We start from the raw sequence: 6,831 nt of genomic DNA, 5'->3' as shown, positions 1-6,831 counted from the left end.
AGCCTGGAGCAGGGGAAAACTCAGGGTAAGCTTTTAAAAACTATGTGGAGGTGTTTGTTTTTTTCTTCAACTTTAGTGACCTTTTCAATTGAATTTCATGGTGCTGAGTGAGAAGTGCAGGGTTGACGGCAAGGGAAGGCTGCATGTCTGCAGTAGGATTTCTCATCCTTTCTAGCTGGTGGCCTCTGTCCCGCTGAGCTTCCCAGTGCTGTGTTGTGTTGGACTGAGGCATGTGAAGAGGCAACAGGGACTTGGGTGTTCTCTCTTGAACCCATTCCCAAACCCATTGGCTGGCTCATGCAGGTTCCTGGGAGCCTTTCCCAAGATGTAATGGTCTGGGCTTCCCCTGAGCTTTTTGCAGACTAGTGAAGGAGTTGGGAAAATGAGCAGGTGAATTGATCAAGCAGTCAGTGCATAAGATAATGCCCACAAATGGCTGTCTGAGTCTGGACCGAAGTTTGTTGTCTCAGCATTGAGCGCTGCCTGTCAGAAGAGGCCCATGCTATGGGAACTGATGAGAGCCACAAGCTGTCCCTTGGGGGGATGCAAGAGCATGATGAGTTTGCTGCCGCCTGCCACAGCTGCTCTGCTTTGCTTCAAGGAGTTTGTGTTTGATGGACAGTATAGTTTTGTCACTAGAGGGTGAACAGTGGTGGTTCATGTCCTTGAGTGTCCCCAGGGCTTGTGGTCGTTTCCTGAACAAGATGCAGCCCAAGAGTGCTGAAGGATCTTGCTGGCTGTGGGATTTTCTTCCCAGCTCTTTGTGTGGAGGGGGGGGAGGTTTCTGGCAAGAGAAACTCCTCCTTCAGCTACACGGCAGCTCAAGGGAAGGTAGTGATGAGGTGCTGCTTTGGTCATGTTTGCTGCCTTCACCTGTTCTGTCTTTAGACTCAGTCTGTTCCCTCTGGCATGGTGACACAGTGCTGCCTGCAGACAGCTGAAATGGTTTGGGGGTCTGGCTGAATTCTGTGAAAACTAGACCAGCTTTTTATTTTTCCTGCAGGTGCTATTGAGCTAGCTCTGGATGGTGCACAGTGCTCCCACTGTATGCTCTTTGGGGGGGTAAACTGCTCTAGATGACAGATTCTCAGGCTGGCTGCAGAGGGTGGTGGGTTGATTATTTTTATTTTTTTTTAAAAACCCTTGCAGTCTTCATGAGGGTTCTAGTTTGTCAGAGACAGGTGTGAATGAGCAGCAGACCTGTCCCCTGCCCCTGATATTCGTGCACCTCTCAAAGGAGCTGCTATAAGGAAGCCAAAGGGTAAACCCAGGCTGTTGTGAATGCCTGGGATGACAGTGATGATAAATCATGAAATCTTGCTGGTGCTTTGTCTGTGTGTCTTTAAGCTTTATTTTTCCTTAAGTAAAAATGGAAGTGACATCTGTGTCTAATGTGTGAGGCTGTGACCTCGGTGAAATCCACTGATGGATGCTGCATCATCCGAGCCTGCTCTGCAGAGGCACTGCCCTTGCTGAGCTGGCTGTTACGCAGGCACCCTTGCAGCGTCCCAGGGCTCTTGCTGCTAGCTGGGAATACAGGAAGGCTGCTGTTTCCTTGGGACCTGGCTGAAATTAGCCACAGTGCAGCTTATGTGGGGAGAGAAAGCATGCTCTGAACTGCCCCAGTGTGTGTTCAGGCATCTGGTGTGGTGACGGATCATCTCTGACCCCCCAGTATGCAGTTATCATCTTCCAGCTGCTGCCAGAGGCTGAGTTTTGCTGTCCCTTTGCTGCTTTGGAGCTTTAGGGACAAGTAGTCTGTGCAGCTGGTAATAAACCTGAGATAAGAGCATGCCTCATCCTGGAAAGCACAGAGGGCACCAGCACTGGCTTGGAGACACCCAGCTAAGCATTAATTCTGTCCTCCGCAGGTTATCATTGTGTGCTAGCAGAGAAGTCCACCAGTGCTCTCCAGAAAGTCTCCTCTCTGCTGTCTGATCTGCTGAGGCCAGTTCTAATAAAGCTAACTACAGAAAAGTGGATTTGGCTCCCTCCTGATGCATGGAAACAAGTAAGTTTTTCCTTCAGCACTGCTGCCCTGACCCCTGACGAGTGAAGAAAGCTGCCTTACCCCACTGGCTCTGATAACAAAGCTGCCCACCTAGCAGCTGGCTTTTGGGGATACTCTGCCATGATAGCTGTGCTTTGGTAGCTCCTAGCAGAGTTAACCAGGTGCCGGGGGGACATGTGGGATAGAGGTGGGACTAATTGGTAGACAGGGCCACGCTCCCTGCGCTGTGTTTGAAGGGGTTCGGTGGTTGGCAGCACTGGGCCGGAGCTGCTTAAGGAGCCTGGCTAGGGAAGGCTGGTAGTGACCAGCCACTAACCTCATGTGCGCTCAGCAGCCTGCAGTCCCATTTATTAGCACTTAAAATTTGCTGTCTCTGCTCCAAATGGAGTGTTTACAGCATTGACATGAACAGCTGTCCCAGTCAGCCAGATCATAACAAATGGGAGCTCTGGCTGGAGTGTTATTTTGCTGCAAGGGGGCAATACATCTTATTACTAAACAATGAAGCTCGTGATGGATTGTGACGAGTCTCTCTGCTGTCTTGCTTGATGATCATGCTGAAAAATAAACATAAAACCAAAGTTGTTTCCAGGGATCTAGGCAAGGCCTCACATTGTACCTGGGAAGAGACAGTGTTGAGGTTCTCTGGTGTTTTAACTGCAACAGCCTTTGTATCAGTCTATTGATTATGCTTCCTTCTCTCTGGGAGGGGTGTGGCGGTTGGGGGAGAAAAATTGCAGGGAGAGAGGGGAGAAGGTGCTGGTCAAAAACATGGGGTGTAGCAAGAGCTGAGACAACTGGTCCCTTCTCTGAGAACACCGTAGAGCTCTTGCCCTTAGTAACGTTGTCTGATTATAAGGCAATATGGGATGAACAGTGTCATTTTGACCTAGCCTGAAGCAGGGCTGTGTTACTGGGGGACCTTATGGCTTGAAGTGTGGGGGGAGTGGGGACAAGGTCCTCCAGAGGGCCATGGAGGAATATGATGGTTACTGGGGGGATGAGGTCCTCCTGAGGGCCAGTCACATCATCCTGCTGCTTCAAATGACTTGCGTGGAGGACTGTAAGCCAGAGCCTCTCTGAGCAGAGAGCTGAAACAAATGATATGCTCACTGAATGCCAGCACAAAATTGGAGGAACCGCGTTCAACGGAACAGAGGTGAGCTAGTCTGATCAGCCACCTCTGCTGCGGAGCAGCTGTAGCAACAAAGCTCAATCCCATGCAGGTATGTTACCTACAGCTCAGCAGAGATATGGATGGATGCTTGGACCGAGTTTGGTAAGAGCTACAGAGTGCTCACTGGCTAAAGATGGTGTGTGACTCACTGATCTCCTACATGTACTGTCACCCACACGCCCTTCCCCTCGTGATGTTTCGAAGATCAGCCAGCACAAGGACTGTTGGATTTTCTTATCTGCTCTTCCCTACCCTAAGGGTATTTTCTTTTAAATGGAAACTGTGAAATGATCAAAATGGGTGGTGCTGTGATTTTACACCAGAGTAAATATGTATAGAGTACAAGTGGGGCAAGCAGAACAGACCCAAGGGAACCAGCGTCTCCTCTATTTGGGCTGTATAGGTGGAGGTGCAGATGCAGCACAATGGGGCTGACAGCAATGAGGACTGGCACTGGGTGTGCGAGTGACATGGGTAGTGCTGGGAAAGCAATTAAAGCTCATTTGAAATATTAGCATATCAGCAGGCAGGAATTCTTCCGACTGGATTGGTTTCACTAGGGGATCGGGGAATAGGGCCAGCGTTCATCTGGCAGTTTTTCATTCAGCACCTGACGTGCTGGGGCATTGCTGGGGTCTGCTGGAGGAGAGCGGCAGAGGGGCTTGGCGCATCCCCTGGGAAGGGCATTCCCAGCATTGCACTCTTGTGGCGGGAGCTGTGGCAATGAATGGCGGTGGAGGGACGGGAGCCATGAAAGCAAACAACAAAGCAGCTCTGTTTTGGGGTGTGTGTTTGTGGAGTAGATGGAGGAGGGGGAAGCTCTTAAAAATCCCAGACCTCTTTTTCCCAACAGTTTCTCCCTGGTATATATTTATATTTAGTATCTATTTAGCAGGGAAGAGGGGAGGGCTGTCTGGGAAGGGGGTTTGCTGAGAGGGGGCGGTTTTGTAACCAGACAGATTCACAGACAGACTTAAATAGAGCATTAATGGAAGAGGGAGGCTTTGAGGTTGCAGCTTTCTGTTTTGGCAAAAAACGAGCTTTCTCTGTGTGTCGGCTGCCGCTGAAGGAGCGGTTGGTCCCCGCACTGAGGAGCTTTCATTTATGTGCTTCTGAGAGTCTTCATGCTGGTTGGGGGGGATTTTTGGATCAGGTCCTAAAAAGATCAGGGAAGAGAAAAGAGGGAGTGGAGCTGGCTTACCTCCTGCCTCCTGTGTGTCTACCAGGGTGGAACGCACAGGATTGCTGCCAGCTCTGGGGCTCACTTGCCTTTGTCCAGACATAGCTGAAAGCAGCCTGGTGATCTGCAAGTTGCTGCTGGACACTTGATCTGGGAAAGACCTCATGGCTTTACCTTTCTCCTCAGGTGGAAATTTGAGCTTTGAAGCAAAGCTCTGCCGAGCTCCCATTACCTTGCTCCTGTGCTCTCTTTTCCCTCAAAATTGTACTGAAATTGGACAATCAGTGCTGAAGGATTTGCTGGACATCAGACTGCAGCCAAAAATCATTGTGCTCCCTTTTTTATTCCTGTCAAGGTCATGGTGCACTTGGAGATTTTATTTCTGACTGTTCAATAAAGGCGAGTGCTGGGACCAAGAAACTCACCTGCAATAAATCTGTGCCCAGTGACTGTCTGGGAGCAGGCTACAGTTTCCTCAGTTACATTTGCTCTTTGGGTCAATCAAACCCTGATTTCTTCCCACTTGTGTTTTTGTTGGTAGATATCAGTATTTGAAAATTACAGCCATGTTGCCTAGTTACCATGGGGTAGAGAAATTCCATAGACTCGATTTCTGTGGATGGGCGTGCAAGCAATTCCCAAGCAGCTGCATAGGGCAGGAGGGAAATTCAGGACCGGGACTGTTGCTTGAGAGATCAAGGATATAGATCTAACTGGAGTGAGAGACTGAAATAGGAGTTAGTTGACCAGACACTTGATTTGCCTGGACCCGGGTATATGAAAATAATCTGAAGAAGGACTCTTCGTTCCCACACTAGAAGCAGATGTGCTGAAGTCGTTAGGAGAAGTTAGTCTCTAATACCTCTGTATCAGTAAAGAAGTCACAACCTGGTCCCTGGACACAGACTTTGACAATCATTTCCTGCTGTTTGGCCAGTGAGTCTGTCGCTCAAATATTTGCTGAGAGGCGAGGTTCTTAGCTCAGTCTGTGCCTGGCTGAGTCCTTGCCGAGGAGGCACAAGGATGATGGGAGAGGTGACCTGAGCTGGTGTTGGTTTCTGCACTCAGAGGAATTTTGCCTCTGAAAAATGCAAATGTGGTTGGAACCAATTTTGTTCAAGAACGTGAACAGACACTCAAAGGACCTTTTTTCACTCTCCCCATGACTTCTCCTTCTCTAATTGCTAGGATGAATGCATAAACCCTTATACTGAAGTGTTCACAAGAGTGGGTTTACTCATTTTACTCTTTTTCTTGGCATAAAAGGCATCTTATTAAGCGGGTTTTAATGTTTGCTCACCAAGAGACATGGATTATAAAGCTTTAGAAATAACTTGCATCTGGAAAAGCCAATTAATAAAACAAAAATTCTGATGTCATTTTCTCATAAATTAACAATTTATAGATAATTTACAGTGCTCATGTCATTAGGCAAATGGACTTTAAATTGATTTCAAATTAGTGGGTTAATGATTTCCCACAGGTATCATTTCAGTGGGCAGCATATGCATGGTGGTTTTTTTTCAATAAAGGGGTAGGTGTGCAAACTCATGCCTCTGTAATTGAGGCAATAATTGGAGTGGTGGTCACATTCAAGTGCAGTATTGATCTGCAAAAAAAAGTGCTGACTGTCTCCATCGCCGTGGCAAAGAGGGGGCAGGAAAGGACTCTGGGGAAGACTGCCATCCTTGCATATTTCTTGTATAATAACTTTCTTTTGGTCCACGTTAACTCCAGGTGGTGCATTAAGGTAGCCGATTGATTCGGTATTGTTAAATAACCTTGCAGTTCATAGTACTGGAAAAAATATTCAGCTGAGTTCTAATTATAGTTGTAAGGGAACAATATGTCCCCAGATTGATTAAAAGTGGGGTGATGACTGCATGGAGTCTGAGACCAGCCTGAGGGGGGAGGTGAAGTGCTCTCATTGCTGCTGCAATGGCTGGGCTGTGTGCTGCAAGCCTGGCCCGGGAGCAGTCTCCAGCTTCTCACAGCTCTGGTGTCAGCTTCCATCTTTGTGTGACTTTTTCACCTCATTTTTCCTTTTCTGTCATTTTTGTCCTGCCTGCAAAGGTTGTAAATACTTTAGGGGACAGCCTGACTGGCTTGTGTGTATTAGCACAGGGAGCAAAGGCTGGAGCCCTGAGGTGCTAGCGGAAGGTCAGCAGTTGGTATCTCAGCTTGGTCAAATGTTAGTTGCGCAGAGGTCCAGACTGGTGTCATGGCGGAAAAAATCCGGAGCAACTCCCCTGGCTTGGTTAGCGTTTCTGTAGCCTTGCACTGGCATTAATAAATTGATGGTCTGGGCTTTTTGGTGTCTCATCACCCTAATGCAAGAGGCATAAGAAATGCTAATTAATTCCTCCTCTGGGAGATGAGGAGTTATTGTCCCTGCCCTGCTGTGGAGTAACAAGGCTGGAGAGAGATGCCTGCCCAAGGTCGTGGGAGGGAAGAAGGGGTTTC

Source organism: Charadrius vociferus, unplaced genomic scaffold (genome assembly GCF_000708025.1).
Source record: "Charadrius vociferus isolate BGI_N301 unplaced genomic scaffold, ASM70802v2 scaffold477, whole genome shotgun sequence".
Lineage (NCBI taxonomy): Eukaryota > Metazoa > Chordata > Aves > Charadriiformes > Charadriidae > Charadrius > Charadrius vociferus.
Note: the sequence above shows the minus strand (reverse complement) of the source record.